At 42.5% G+C, this 16,586-nt stretch overlaps 1 pseudogene across 1 annotated transcript; it reads right to left on the bottom strand.

The window, feature by feature from the left end:
- Positions 1–589: 589 nt before the first annotated feature.
- Positions 590–2,714, bottom strand: LOC147890594 (L-gulonolactone oxidase 3 pseudogene; annotated as a pseudogene). Its single transcript, XR_015542715.1, has 2 exons — positions 1,747–2,714; positions 590–1,476 (listed from the first exon to the last, which is right to left on the bottom strand). The product of XR_015542715.1 is annotated as an L-gulonolactone oxidase 3 pseudogene (transcript).
- Positions 2,715–16,586: the final 13,872 nt, after the last annotated feature.

Raw genomic sequence — 16,586 nt, 5'->3', positions numbered from 1 at the left:
TGAGGGAAATGTCCATGGGAGGCATTTCTCGAGAGCGAAGGTCCTGGGAAGGTAGCAACGGGTTGACAACGAAAAAATGTGTTGATAATCTTCTGGTTACTTGGTTATTGGTAGACACATTTGGATTTTCGAGATGTTGACATTGACTAACACATCATAACTTTGGAATTGCGACTTGGATTGGGATTAACTTTCAACCGCCCCAAGACCTTCACGGGCAGTGTTAAAATTTGCTGCACACTTCTACGCTTCATAAAAAATTCAGTGAAGTCTTTGGAAAAAATTTAAGCTTCAAAATGAAGATGACACTCCATACAAATCGCATTTTAAGCTGAAGATGACAATTGCACAGACTTCGAGACTAATGCCAGGCCCTCGAGATTCTGGAGCAGGCACACTCACATTATTTGGGATACATTCTAACTACTAACTATATGTATGTACATTATATGTTGAAGTTTTGACATTATATGTTGAAGTCTTGGACATATGCTTGAGCTTCATGAATGCTGGTGAAATTCTTGGGAGTCATATGAAGCCCAAAAGTCTAATGACGCTCAATTTGCGCAGCAAATTTAAGCACTGTGAATCACGGGAGTGGAAGAGAAGCAGGAGGGGGAATGTAGCGGCACACGCGTGCTTGCGAAAACACAAGACCTGCCTGGCACATGTAGCCCGCCTCTGGAGCACAGTGCCTGTGCTCTCTACACACACACAGACCTTCCATAGCGCAGTGCTCGTCGTCTGGATTGGCTCTGTGCTTAATGCCCAGCAACTCATCAGACCAGTCGCTTGAGAAGAGACCCCCGGGATCCATCTCCTCTTTCACCTTCAAAAATTTGTTAACGTCCATCACCTTCTCCCACACTCCCTCGAATGCTACCTCCCGATTCTTGCCCCAGTGTGGCTTCCCTCCGTACTTTTTTACCATCATCTGCTCCAGCTCCTCCATCACGTCTTCGTTCAGCCTCGCTTCCCCGCTCTGCCTCGCTCGAAAATATACCATCTCGAACATCGCCGCATCTTCCCTGTCTCCAAGATACGCCTCTGACTTCGCCACGAACCTCACATGGATGCCGCCGAACATGTTGAGACTGCACATGCCCTCTGGATTCGCCTCCCTCAGCCGCTTCACGTCCAGAATGAAGTCTGCAGCTCGGGAGAGCGGAATGGAAACGGCGGTGTGATAGTAGAATATCCCGTTGATGCGGGTATCCCACTTGCAAGTTCGCCAATCGGATGCATTCTCAGTGACCATCTCCAGCCTTGTAGCAGGCGTTTCCAAATCTAGTGGTGAGACAATCTGGCAACCACCGACCGTTTGCATGCGATGGTTGAAGCCCACTACCGGGAAACGTTCGAATGGCTCACCTTCGGCATTCACATAACCATCTCCAGACTTCATCCGATGTTGAACCATTTCCTCTCCCCATTTGCAGAGACGTGCCGTATCCCTGGATTTCTCGATGCTTTCCTCTGCAATACCATAAACGAGTTAGCCCAAATCTGCCAAGCTTACCAAAAATCGATAGAACTGGTATGCAGGGATTAAGATCGAAAGCCCGATTCTGAGTGGGAGAGCAAAATCTAAGATGATGTTGCTCATTTTACTACTTTTCGATGAAACACACGCATGAGCACTACTTCCCTTAACTCAACGTCGATGTTTTCCGCCCTAGGGCAACCCAGGCGTTGCTCGGGGGGAAATTCTTGGATTTGTAAGAGGGAGCACTAACGAGATCTTACGTTGTGCTCGCATCGCCTCGGCCTGAGAGACGCGCATGGGTTGCAGCAGAGGAAACATGTTGGCACCTTCGCCTTGCAAATCGATGGAAACTGCATCTTCCTCCTTAAAAATGACTTTTCCGGTGGAAGGAATCCAGAACAAGCTAGAAAAAGCATGCGCTCTGGAGAAACCTATCAGGAGATGTTCTAGGTCTTCGTCATGAACGAGGTCTAGAGTGAGAGAGCGCTTGAACATGGGCATCACGGCGAATGTAATCTTGGAGACTACACCAAGAACCCCTAGGGAGATTTTCGCAGCTTGCAGAGCATCATCGTTCCTGGTAAGTTCCACCACCTTGGCGTAACCAGAAACTGGAGGAGCGGGCACGACCATTCTCAAGCCGGTCACGTACTCACTGATCACTCCTCCTTTCATGTAAAAGCCGCTACCGTGCGACCCAGTAGATATGACACCGCCGACGGAAACCCCGTTCCACAGGGGAGTGTGAGGGACCGTCAGACCGTGCTGGGCAAGCTGATTCACGAAGTCCCTTAGCTCAACTCCTGCATCAACAGTGGCCGTCATCTCCGTTTTGTTTATAGCGATCGGATTGCGGGCATAATCGCGCATACTAATCAACAAGCCACGCTCGCCGCCAGGGCAAGCGATCTTGCTCATGCTGTAGGAATTCTCCGTGACAGCCTTCATTTTCATGTTTTCCTTCACTGCCTCGGCAACTGCAGTGAGGAGCTCCGATTCCGTGGTGGGAAACACGACTTTGGAGGCTTTACATGGCATTCTGTCTACCCAGACTCCTTGATAATTGGAAAGGGTGCAGCCTTTAGCGTCGCATTGGACGGGTGAAGGCAACGTAGAGGAAGAGGCGACGACCTTGGGCAGCAGCAAGCGATGGAGGACGCAAGCGGTGAAGAAGAGTGAGAGAACAAGGGAACGCATTCTCGGCATTGAGCCGCAGATCACCAACGTTGCGCTGAGGGGTTGTAGACTAAGATGTCAAAACTGTTAAAAGCGCAGGGAAGTTGGAGAGGGCCTGGGAACGGGAGCTCCACGTATGGCAAAGTAAATGTGGAACATATTAATGCTACGTGTCCGGAGCGGAGATAATAAAACGGTGCTACATGCCGTGCTTTTAGTTTCCCACCAATGGGGGAGGCTTCCAACAAATGCAACTTATATGAAAGCGTGTCACGCTCTCACTCCGTAAGCTTGACATGACGATCGCTGTGTTGCAGATTGCAGAAAGCTTGTACCGCGCCCCCGTTTAAAGGTAGCTGCTGATGTCTGATCGTTCCGTCCTGTAGATGATTCTTGTGTTTTCGCTGCTACCGCAAGTTGCGTTTTTTAAAGTTTGACATTACGAGCGCTGTGAATTGCAGAAAGCTACCCGTCTACTGCAACTCCGTCCGGAATCTCAGAGTCCCCATACTTACGTCGTTGGCATCCGGCCCGTGTGCCGTTCCCCGTTTAAAGCTAGCTCGTCCTCTTATGTGTTAGTGGTGGAAATAGCTGATTGGCCATTGAGAGTGCCACATGTGCACACGATCCCCTCTTAAAATGCTTGCGAAGCTCTTGCATTCGACTTATTTGGTTTTTTGGCTACGAGCTTTCGACTTATTTGTTTTTTGGAAGGCCTCTTTACTTGGCCAGCACTAGGACGTTTTTTCAAATTCTGAAAGCCCAAAAGCTTTGAAAGCTTTTGAAAAGCTGCGTAAAAAGCCAACTGCGTAAAAAGCCAAGGCAAAACCTTTAAATATAGCTTCCACATGGCACAATATACACCCTTAGATTTTTTAAATTCTGAAAGCCCAAAAGCTTTGAAAGCTTTTGAAAAGCCAACTGCGTAAAAAGCCAAGGCAAAACCTTTAAATATAGGTGAAACGGACGAACGTAAGCCAAAAACAATGTAGATTGCTTTATGAAGGCTATTGGTTTGTGAAGAGACCCTCACGTATTGGCTTTCGAGCACTAGGACGTTTTTTCAAATTCTGAAATCCTGTGCTTCCACATGGCACAATATACACCCTTAGATTTTTTAAATTCTGAAAGCCCAAAAGCTTTGAAAGCTTTTGAAAAGCTGCGTAAAAAGCCAACTGCGTAAAAAGCCAAGGCAAAACCTTTAAATATAGCTTCCACATGGCACAATATACACCCTTAGATTTTTTAAATTCTGAAAGCCCAAAAGCTTTGAAAGCTTTTGAAAAGCCAACTGCGTAAAAAGCCAAGGCAAAACCTTTAAATATAGGTGAAACGGACGAACGTAAGCCAAAAACAATGTAGATTGCTTTATGAAGGCTATTGGTTTGTGAAGAGACCCTCACGTATTGGCTTTCGAATGTTCACGTGCCGTCAGCCCAAAAGCTTTGAAAGCTTTTGAAAAGCTGCGTAAAAAGCCAACTGCGTAAAAAGCCAAGGCAAAACCTTTAAATATAGCTTCCACATGGCACAATATACACCCTTAGATTTTTTAAATTCTGAAAGCCCAAAAGCTTTGAAAGCTTTTGAAAAGCCAACTGCGTAAAAAGCCAAGGCAAAACCTTTAAATATAGGTGAAACGGACGAACGTAAGCCAAAAACAACGTAGATTGCTTTATGAAGGCTATTGGTTTGTGAAGAGACCCTCACGTATTGGCTTTCGAATGTTCACGTGCTGTCACCATCAGGTTTGCTCCTGCTTATATTGAAGCTTCAAATCATATACGCCAAGTGCACGTATGTTCGAATCATATTTAAAACTCCTTAAATTCTTGCTCGCTAACCTGATCACCGAGTAACTGTCCCAATAGTAAACCTCTCTGAAACATGCCCCGGGAACTATCACGGGCTTTGGCAGAGGCAGTAGAGTGTGCTGCTCCGACTCTTCTTTCACGTTTGGTGCGACTTGTCTGGCGAGTTGCAACCACAAAGAGTGCACCTTCAAAGCCCACTCGCGAACTTTCGGCTCCTTCACCTTCGGTAGAAACTTTGGAGGCTCCGCCTTAAAATCAAGTGGCGTGTATGCCTCAAGATCAGCTCCGGCTTCGTAGAAGTAATCGTTAATGAATTTTTGAAATGTTTCTGCATCAGACATCGATCACATAGGAGGAATTAGAACATTAGCAGTGGAAGAAGTGCAAACAATGCATTTGCACGTGGAGTTGCGTAGATTTCTCTGCATGAGAATGCAGCCACCAGAAAACATCAATATATGGGTCAAAAACCGTCGAGCGGCTGCGACACAATCGAAACGAGAATGCACGAAAGGGGTTGAAAGTACTAGTATTAGACAAAAACTGTGAGTAAACAACAACGACGCAAGCAATGCACAGCACAAATCTTCCAAGTTATTCCTGTCTTCCCAGCTACTCGCGCGAGAGAGACAAGATGATTAAGATTGATCCAATGGCAAGAAGCTCCAAAGATGAGAAACAATTGCTGATCATGAGCTCGGACAGAGAGAGAGAGAGAGGAGACCTGGAGAGAAGGAGCCGTTAGGGGTGCGAGGGAGGAGGTGGAAAGCAGCGGAGGTGTGAGGGAGGGAGAAACGGAGGGGGAGGTCGACGTAAGTCTTGGGATCCAAGGAGGAGTTGAGGGAGAGGGCAGAGGATTGGATTTGTTGAAGCAAGGAGATGAGCGAGGAAGCGGGAGGGGGAGAAGGAAGGCCAGGGGACGAGCAAGAAGGTGTCACCTCGAGCTCCCTCGCCATAGCCACACTCACTTCTAGAATGTCATTCAAGTCCATTTTCAAATTTGGGAGCTCATGGCTATTTATGCCCACTTGTGAAAAGTACATTTTCAAAATTTTGGGAACTCATGGCTAGTATTTTGGCTTTCTTACCTGGTTTACATGCTTTCTCTTTCCTACTCTAGAAGAGAGCATGTAAATCATGTAACTCTAGAAGAGTGTGTCAGTAGTTGTGGAAGTACTTCATGGAGACCTGAGGACTCCATGTGTTTAATTTGTGACGTCGTTTCTGGTGCTCTACACTAAATCGTAGTCGACCGCGAGGATTTAGGCATTAGTCTCTTTTGTGCATAGGCACCCCGTCTAGCTGATGATGAAGTGCAGTGAATTGCAGTGCTTTCATTCCTTAATTCGAGTTGTGCATGCATTCTCTACTATGCATAGGTACTGTGTCTACATAGTCGGCATCATCATACACGACCATAGTCTACATCTTTGATCGTTGGATTGTGTATAGCTTTTGTGCTTGAATTTATCATCTTTAGGAAATTGCACATATGCTAACCAACATATCCAAACATGTAGAACATGAGGAATGCATATTGACTAATCATGATTGTTTTTCAGATTCCAACATTCCAGCAAAGAAATAGGCGACTTCTCGTCGAGCTGTGGACGTCACAAAGGATACTCCACGTAAGTAGAATGTACGGTCATTTCAATTCTGAAATGTTTCTGCACCGTCTGTTGCTCTGGTCCGCATTAATGCGCTACACCTCTAACACTGGAGGTGACTATTCGAAACGGGGGGATGGCACCTTCCCCTATGATATATAATTTTTGGAGAGACATGTGCTGGCTCTCCACCATACATTACGTATGGTTTTTTTTTTTTTACACCTCATCTTGAGCACGCACACTTCTTCGCACATTCTGTTTCCGCAAGGGAACATTACATTTGCTTGGTTCGACCAACATACTAATCATGTCTGCAACACTTCTGTTTTCGAGATGTTTGCAGCCTCCAAACGAGTGTCTTCTCCTAAAGGTACGCACAACAAAATGTATTTGCTTGATTCAAGTTATTTTATCAATTCTTTCACCTTCTAAAGATAGAGGTTCAGTCCATTTTGTTTTTCCTGTTGCGTTTAGACAAAACCACGTGAGTGAAATTGTAGCAAAGTTTCGGATGGTTTTTATTATTAATCCCTGTAGGTGTTTAAACCCGAACATAAGACATCGATTCATGTCACGATGTAGAAATGACCACCGAAAACTCCTTCAAACATGACCATTCGTCAATGCTTAGAGCAGCCAGAGGTCGAGCTATTCAACTTGATATAACATCAAGAAAGATGTCCTTGAGGCCAGCTACGTCATCGTGGTTGACCATCGCAGATAGATACAAGCAATGGGTTAGTAATTGCGCGGCTATTTTCTCTAGCATTCAAATCTGCGGTGTCTGTGGCATAACCACGCTACTATCTGCAAACCAAAGGATCGTTTCTTCACAAGGCATAGGCATCTCGAGCCACAGCGCCGCACTCGGAAACATGATAGTGACCACACAGACCAGTTGATCAATATGATATTGCAAAAGGTTGCGATCATCCGAGACTGCCCGATGGAAGCACCTAACATCGACCAACAAACCGTCGAAGGGCCAACACGCGTGGGGATGTTGGAAAAAATGGCCGAGTTTCGCACCGTCGCCAATGCCGCATTGACAGTAGAACAACAAAGAGTCTTCGAAAGCCTAGCTTCAACAAGCTCGGGGTGCACGTTGTCTGTGGAACACCAGGTAGCGGTAAAATCTTCTTGATACGGTACTATGTTTCGCATCTGGTAGCGCAAACCAAAACGGCAATACTCTTTGCATCAACAGGGGCGACTGCGACGCGGCTGAGCGGGATTGCAACCACTGTACACTACCAATTCAAGATCCCTGTGCGCAGCAGTCAATACCCACTGAACATCCATGAGACGGATGAGTGACACCTCGCAATCAAGGAAGCCAACGCGATCATCATTGACGAGATGTCCATGCTAACAAGGATGACTTTCGATCTCGTGGTAAGACAAATCGTCAATGTGACTAATGGCACATTGCATGAGCCATTCAGACACAAAATGCTCATATTTTTTTGTGACCTGGCGCAATTACCGCCAGTCTGCAAACACCGCGAGGATCTCTGCGAGCCGTGCCACATCACGTCCTCCGCGCACTGGGCTCAAGCAAAAATGTACCACATGCAATTCTCGGTGCGACATGCACGAGACATGCCGTTCCTGGCATTCTTGCATACCATAAGACTTAGGACGCCCACAACTGACAAGATTTCCGACTGTTTGAGGCAGTGCATTGTCGACAAGGAAGGTGCATGCCACTTCATCGATGCCGAAACAACCATCATTTGCATGCACAGAGTCGATGTCACTACCTTCAACAATGAGCTTGTGGAGAAATTCAACACTCCCGAGATGATTGTGCATGTTCAAATACACAGTAACGCCACGAGCAGCACTCAAAGAATGGTTGGAGGACAAAAGCTTCAACGAGATAGGAAAAATTTGCATGGGGGCGAAGGCAATGATAACGGAAAACATTGACCTCGCAATAGGTGCCGCAAATGGAGCAATGTGCAAAATCAAGAGCATCAATGCAACTAGCAGGGGAGAAATCAACGGTATCACTGTCATCGTGGGCACAACAGCGGCTGTGCTCACATTACAACGCTCGAAGCATCAGCGAAAGGCAATAAATGGAAAATGGTTCCACAAGTCCACATTTCCACTAACCCTAGCATACGCTATCACGGGACACAAATCCCAAGGCGCAACCATATCCAACAAAGCGCCGCTCATATTTCGAGGAGTGTTTACCCCTGGCCTAGCATACGTGATGTTGTCTAGAGTGACTGAGAGAACGAGGCTGCGCATACTACATTGCCCACATCCAGACATATTCAGACCAATTCCACGAGAGTTCTCACAGTCGACAACACAACCACGCGCATAAAGGTATTCACTACCAGAGATTGAAAAAGGTAGAGACAAGTCATGAATATGTTACGTCAAACATGCGTGCAAGGAAAATGGTTTTAATATCTTGTCTGTTGTCGAGAACAGGTGCAGAGAATCAGAAAGCTCGGGACATTGCAGCATAAGACATGGACGCAGACAAGGTAAATTCCACCAGCATGAAAGAATCTTTTTTTCTTGAAGATTTAAAAAGACGGCTCATTTGAAAAGACGGTGTAAGTCGTGCCTGCAAGCAGCTATTTGAGCTATACAAAAGCAACGCGAAGGCAACAAAACCTCCACCAGCAAAGAGGAGGTTATTCCTAACCACAAAGCAATTCCGGCTAGCAAACAATGCAAGAGAACGTCCGGGAGCTTACATCAACGGCTTCAACACGTATGCAGAACTACGCGACTTCATTGACAACTGCAATAGGCGTTTGCCAGCTAAAAGAGAGCCGGGAGGCTTGAGATTCGCAAATGGTACGTAATGCTTCCGAAAATTAAAAAAAACCGCAACAATTGAGAAAAAGAATTTACGAGTTGCAAGAACAACAAACTCATCATGGATTGCACTTCTCCTGCAGAACTCCTCAAAGAGATCCTTGTCGAGCTTGACATTGAGTTCGATGAGACCGATAGGATGATGGAAAGTTTGGAGGGGCAGAAGCTACTAGACATGAAGACGAAAGGGATCACAGCGTATGCGTGCGAGCTGCTGTATTACGGGTACAACGTATCCTTGGAGTTGCTGAGGGACACAACGCGTGATCAAGGAACGACTATACTCGAACAATTCATGGAACAATTTGGAGGGACGCACGACGCGATGCACCTGATGACGACAATGGAGAAGCTTACGTATATTTTCGACAGGGACTTATACGAGGAGCGCTTCGGTATTGGAAACGATCCTTTAACGCCAACAGAGAAAAACCAGGGCAAGTAAATAAATGCATTCTATTATGGACCTCAAATGAAAAAAAAAAGACCGAAAACCTCGATGACTAACGTAATTGTCAATGTTGACGCAGGTACGACATTGAAAGATGCGAGCCTCGAGATGAAGGAGGAGCCTCCACTGAAGGGCCCGCACAAGGGAATCGTGCGAGCCTCGTCGTCTACTGCATCACGTGCAAGCCCAACAACAGAAAATACATAGGGAGCAGGACGGACCTGCCGCGGAGGATCAAATAGCACAATAAAAAACCATCGGTGAAAATGAAAGAGGACTTGTAGCGTTACAAGCCCTTCAAATAAAATTTCGAAATCAAAGTTTTGGAAACAACAGACACTGTAGACAAAGCACGAACTTTAGAGCAATACTACATAAGGAGCCACAACACATTAGGTCCATTAGGTTACAACACGCTCGAGGGCCATCTGGCTAGAGCGCGGAAGTACTATTTCCTAAAGCGTAGGAACATCATTTGACCCAAAAAATAAACATTTGTGCCTTCGAAAAAAGGGATCCAATGAAGTTGCAAATGGTGCTGGAACTTTTGTCGTACATGCAATGCAGCTTTGGGTTTGGATTATTCCTGTCACAGTTGCATGCTTCTGTCTCAATTTCATTTTCATTTAATATTTATACATTTCTGAAATACATCTCCTCGTCGTTCGCTCGAAGTGGAATGACAATAGATTTGCTTACAGTGCAAAGAATAGGAATTTGTCTTCCTCCGAGAAAAAGAAAAACTACGTTTTACTATCGACATGGGCAACATCAAGTGCAAGCAGGACTGGATGATAACGAAATCTCTAGAAAAGGTTGCATGCAATTGAACATCAATCTTCTGCATCATTTCTGACAACGTGACTCATGTGAACCTCAACAAGATGGCAAAAGAGAGAAGTATTCATCAAGAGCCCAGCTGGCCAAGCAATCTAGTTAATGATAAAGTTGCCTTTTTTTTCCCTTTCAAATAAACTTCTTTTTTGCCACTTTACCTTTTAAAAATATTCCTAAGCACTTGTCAACACACACACACACACACGTACTTGTCATGAGACGCATTTGTTGTTGGAGCACATTCACAAAATGATGCCCCATTTGAATTGTCGTTTCAAGCCAAGCACAAGAAGGGCCAAAATGGCTTTCCTTAATCCTAGCATCGCTTTTGCTCAAGAGTGTGGCTAGCCTAGCCATCCAAGGCCAAATGCATAGGCCAAATTAGTTGATGCATGAAGATGCTCTTTCACTCAAGCAAACACACATTATTCCCCGTAACATCCACTACTACTCTCAACTGTTACAATCATGGTTAATATCACCACTATCCCTATGGTTATCTAACTTGTACAGTTAGCTTTTGTATGGAATACCATAAATTTTACTTTTGACCATGAGTGAATTTTCATGACATGAGATATTTAATTAAGATATAATGCAAGTAAATTCATTTTCAATTTCATATAATGCAACATGAATTCATATTGCATGCAAATCGATGAACTAACACTACTGCACTTGAGATGTTGTGATTTGCCATGGTAGGAGGATAAAACATGCTCTTGGATGTGCATGACTCCCACAAGGACCATCATTGGTCTACCATAAAGTCATGCTCATCTGTGGCTCAAGCATCTGATCGGTGCTGACCCTTAGACGTTAAGCTAGAGCTTAGAACTTGGTAATTGAAACAAACTTGAACTTAAAATTTAGATTTTCTAGTTTGGTCACAAGGATCCAAGACTACCTACTAGTTTATAGTTTGTACATTAATTGTAATCAACCTCCCTTAGCTTGGTTTTGTTGTAACAAAGACCTTTAAGTTACATTGTAACCAAAAATGGTTTCATTGTCACTAATTTGTTACATTGTAACTAAGGGTGATTTAGTTGAGTTGCATTGTAAGTACAAGCATCTAGTAATTCGGCTACATTATAACCATGACAATCTAATTTGGTCACGATGTAATGTATGTTCCAAATCACATGGTGACGGACAATTCACTATATTGAAAATTGGACTATCACAACTTGTGTCCAAGGGGCATACATTAGAAATCCCTCATCTGTGAACTTTGAGTGGATAGGATGGCCCCTTTTCCTTTAAAAACTCAACTTTTTTAAAAATCCATTTAAAAAAACCCATGTGTAATTATATTTTTGTAAATTTGCATCCAAAACATGAATTTCATAATACTTTTTGTTGAACAAACATGATAGTCACATATTTTTTAGTGAACGCTTGAGAGAGATAGGGAGTTAGAAGGATGGAGACATGTGAGGCAAAGTACTAAGTTCACTAATTGTAGATGGAGAAGTACACACTCTGATAATGCCACACAAAATCAAATCTAATCTACTTCCAAAAAGTCACTATCCCAAAAGCCCCTTTCATACTCACACAAAAACTAGAGGCCGAGTTCTCACATTTAACTCTAAAATATCGACAACCAGGACCATTTACTTTACTTACATTGTAATGCAGGTCATCAAGTTTGGCTACATTGTAGCCAAGGACCTCTAATTTGATTTGATCAAAATCATGGAGTGGGTATATAACCTACTTTTGGAAGCTTTTACTCCAGATTCAAACCATGTATGAAAAGTGTAAAGAAGTGCAAAGTTTGAAGGTATTCAACATTTTCAATTCTGGCCTCCACACTGAAGTTGACATCGTTCTTCAGCTTTGAAGAAAGTTGACATGGTTCTTCAAATTTAAAGAAAGTTATTTCTCTTAGTGAGAAGATGGAGTCGAAGGTCAAACATTATTAGGGGAGATTTGGGGATGGGATTTAAAAATGTGTTTTAAATTGGCGAATTAAAACCTTTAAAACATTTTTTGGGCCCCCCTATAGCAATTTAAATTGGCCTAGTCACATTTTTTTACAGGCATCGTAGCCAGTTACCGCACGGTAAAAGGACACATTGTGTGGTAAGAAACTGTCAATACCACTCGATATTTATTTTCATGCATGGTAAAGTGTAGATACCATGCGGGGTTAACATATATACCGCACAGTATTGCTGATATACCACGCGGTGCAGTATCTTATATATATTGTGCGCCCACCTTTTACTATTTGCACTCCTGAGAATCTAGCTCTACTTGAGTCTCGAAAAAAACAAAGAAGGACAAGCAAAAAAGGATAAAGAAAGATTCTAAACTAATTTGTAAGTTTTGTATCCTTTTAACAAGTGTCCAGTGTCAGTGGTGGGCTCGCTTAGGCTAGCTGATACCTACCCACACTAGGATGCAAAATGGATAAATGCCAAGCTCTTAGTTTATAGTTTAGCTTTTGAGATTTGAAAGTATTATTTTCATAAAGAGGAGATTTTTTTTTGATAAGAAATTTAAAGCTATTTTCATGAAAAATTTAAAAATAAAGATGTCTTTATAGGCATCAGCTATATAGTTTTTAAAAATGAGTGAAAACTTGTAAAAAAATCACATGTTTAGTAGTCATTAGCTATATAGTTTACGAAAAAATAGTAAAAAAGATAAATGGTTTTGAAAACAAGTACCCACCTACGTATGCCGACTCGTAGCTAGTCGCATATGGATACAAAATATCTATGTGACGTGTGCCAGTTGACGGTCCGCATATGTCGACTTGTAATTACTCGCACATGGATGTGAGATATTAAATGATATATTATAGTTTATAGGTACGCATTAGAAAAAGAGAAACACTTGCTTTGAGAGAGCATGACGTGGGAAAAGGCAACTTGCCATCCCACCCCCTATTTTCATAAGTAGATTACCACGTCTATAACCATCCAAGTATGTTGCGAGGGGACAAGATGATTGGATGGTTGCTCTGTCTCGAGGTGTAGCATAGTTTATACATTGTTTTTTGATGACATATTAATGACATGGTCTTGAATTGCTGAAAAAAATTTAATGATATGAGATGGTTTATCTCTTTTACATGGACAACAATCATGGCAGATAGAGAAGATATAATAGGATAACATCAAATGTAGAATGAGGCTCATGGACGAGGGCAAAATGTTGTGAAACCATAGGATTTTGTTACAATCTTAGGGTGTCAGAAGTTGATGTGCAACTTTTGCAACCAAGTATTCATAGGATCTGCCTTGAGGATAAGAAAACACTTGATTGGCGATGAAGGAAAAAAAAAAGAGATGTGAGGGACCAAGTGTCGAATTTGCTGATGCCATCCTACGAGGCATTAACCATGCAGAAAGTAGAGTACCCCGTGCATAGGCTATAGATGTAAATGAGTGAACGTTTAACATGTGCAACTATTCCAATGTAATATGACATTGATTTGGACCATGGGAATTGCAAATCAATCACTTGCTGGTTTCATATGTATCCTGTTTGATGATACATAAGTTGAGTCTAGATATTCAAGACTATTTGTAACATGATCAAATGCTTTTAAATCTTCGAAATAGTTGTGTCATATGGTGGAAAAGTAGTAAGCGTGAGTCTAAATATTAGATGTAAATGAGTGAACGTTTAACATGTGCAACTATTCCAATGTAATATGACAAACACCTATTTCATTAATTTTGAACTTTTTTAGTTGTTTTTGGTTGAAGCTAAAAAATCCTTCCCAAATGAAAACTTTACTTTGTGAAAATATCCTTCCCAAATCAAAATTTTACTTTATGAAAATATTCTTTCCAAATCAAAAGTTCACTTTGTGGCACTATCATATTCACATAAAAATATTGTTTTTTCAATCTATACTTTTGCACCAGCATGCAAGATAATGATGCCATAAGACCCAAGTTTTGTATTGAACCAAAGAGGTATAATAGTAATTATAGCTATTGTTATATGATTACATTGAGAGACGTTGCTCTCAGCTAGAGTCTTTATATCCAAAATGATATAGAATAAACATATGTTTACAATTTAAATTGTTGCTCTTAAAGAGCCTCAATTCGTGCCATCTGCATAATTTGACTCCCCATTGTCTTATTGCTCAATGTCACGATAGTTCCTTGCCAAGTGGCATCTGCATAATTTGACTCCCACTTGTCTTGCCAAGCCTTGCCCCTTGGGTGCATTGACTCCCCATTGTCTTATTGCTCAATGCGATAGTCCCTTGCCAGGTGCCATCTGCATTAACTCCCTATTGTCTTGCCAAGCCTTGACCCTTGGGTGACATCCAGTGCAAAATACAGGTGCCATCTGCATTAACTCCCACAAGTTGTCTTGCCAAGCCTTGCCCCTTGGGTGCATTGACTCCCCATTGTCTTATTGCTCAATGTGATAGTCCCTTGCCAGGTGCCATCTGCATTAACTCCGTCCACTGGTATATGCATTAATAGTATCTCATCCAAGAGAGCAAGTACTATTAGTGCATCACCTGCAATTGTCAAAGCTATCTCTCAGCATAAAATAGCATCCATGTGCAAAGCGTCCATAAAAATAGCATCCCACAAGGCAATTTGGGCCTATCAGCGCATCCAATAAGGACCGCAATGCATCCAAATGACCTATAAATCATCCACTGCAACCCAATGCACACCATGAATGAGCGCACACTGCTCAAACTGCAACCAGAGTGATCTACATAAGGTATGCTCAAGAAATCATAGTCCCACGGTAATGACCGCTACTGAAAATAGAGCTCGAGATGCCTCAGAACATGGGCGCCATTGCGTAATCAGACTCAACAAGAAAATCTGCAAATATCTCTCTTCTACCGGAACTCCAAAATCCCAACTGATGAGTGAGAAATGGGAGTCAACACTTATCCACTGCCATGTGGCATAAATCTAAGGTTTCAAAATCTTAGAATGAAAAATGCATAACAGAGAGACGAAATCGAATACAGAGAGATCTATAACTCTGAAAATCCTCCACCGAATCACGTAAGAACTGACAGGTAAGGGTTTTTGGGCGACCGGAATGAATGGGACAAACGGTTTGGGAAACCGTCATCTCAATCACTGGGTCCAACACACGGACTAAGAAACGTTTTTGGGAATAGAGCTATTTGTAACTCATTTGTAAACTCCACTGGAGTGCAAATGATGAGCAACATAGAAGTTTTAGGACCTCCTGAGTCCACTGGTTTTGACAGATCTGCAAATGGTTGCTCCAAACATGAGTTTCAACATCCGAGCAGAAAAACGCAGAAACTGACACAGTGAGTTAGAAATCCAATGAAATGATCCCAGATTCAAGAATGAAGGTGTTTCCAAGCTCCTGAAGTGAAGTGGACACCAAAAGCAAGCAATAGTTGCCTCTACAAGTCAATACGGAGTCTCTGTCATCGAACGGAACAGGAAAAGCTCAAAAAACGACTTTTTCTTTGAAAACACTTAATAGGGCCCTTGATCTAATTATTTCTAATCCAAGGGATACATTCAAATTTGAGATAAAGCACTACAAGCGATTAGATAAAGAGAGTGGCACTAGTGCCATTATTACTCTACTCACTTGGAGGAATGACACAAGTTCCATTTTTCATATAGTGCAACATGAGAATGGCACTAGTGCCACTATCTCTTTAGTAAGAATGAATAGAGTATCATCAATTTTGAAAGAATGGCATCATTGTCTATGGATATTGGATGTGATCACCTCTATTACAAGTAATGATTATAACTTACTCTTGACCTTTTTCAAAAATTTGTGTCAATTGCAAATGTGTCAATGTGTCAGTGACCTATGAGGATGATAGATATGAAAAATGGATCAAAATTTGGAGATCAATGCAGGAGGGAGGTCTTTAATCAACAATAACATATGTGAGACACTTATTGGGGTTGGATGATGATACTGTGAGAAAGATCCAAGGGGAGACTAAGTCGGATAACATTGTACTCATCAAGTCCAAACAACACAATGATGTTACCAACATGGCTCAAAGGGTGCTGGAAACGAAGGATAACAAAGTATTTAAAGAAGCTTATGAAAGTGTTCACCTCGTAATATCAAAACCTGGACATGGAATAACTTTGCAAGCTCTTTTGGCATTGCTCCAAATGTTTATCAAAGCTTTTGTGGATGTTGCGAGGCATTTCTAAAGTAAAAGCTACAAGTTAGTAGATCAACATCTAAATTTTCACTAAATGTAATCTATTATGTTGAATGGATGATAGAAGTAACGGGTTGACAACAAAAAAATCTGCTAATAATCTTTTGGTTATTGGTAGACACATTTGGATTTGCGAGTTGTTGACATTGACTAACACATCGGTACATAGGAATTGCGACTT

Source organism: Dipteris shenzhenensis, chromosome 19, assembly GCF_047967505.1.
Source record: "Dipteris shenzhenensis isolate YYH24624 ecotype China chromosome 19, Dip_SZ_1.0, whole genome shotgun sequence".
NCBI lineage: Eukaryota > Viridiplantae > Streptophyta > Polypodiopsida > Gleicheniales > Dipteridaceae > Dipteris > Dipteris shenzhenensis.
This window is presented reverse-complemented; position numbering and strand designations above follow the sequence as displayed.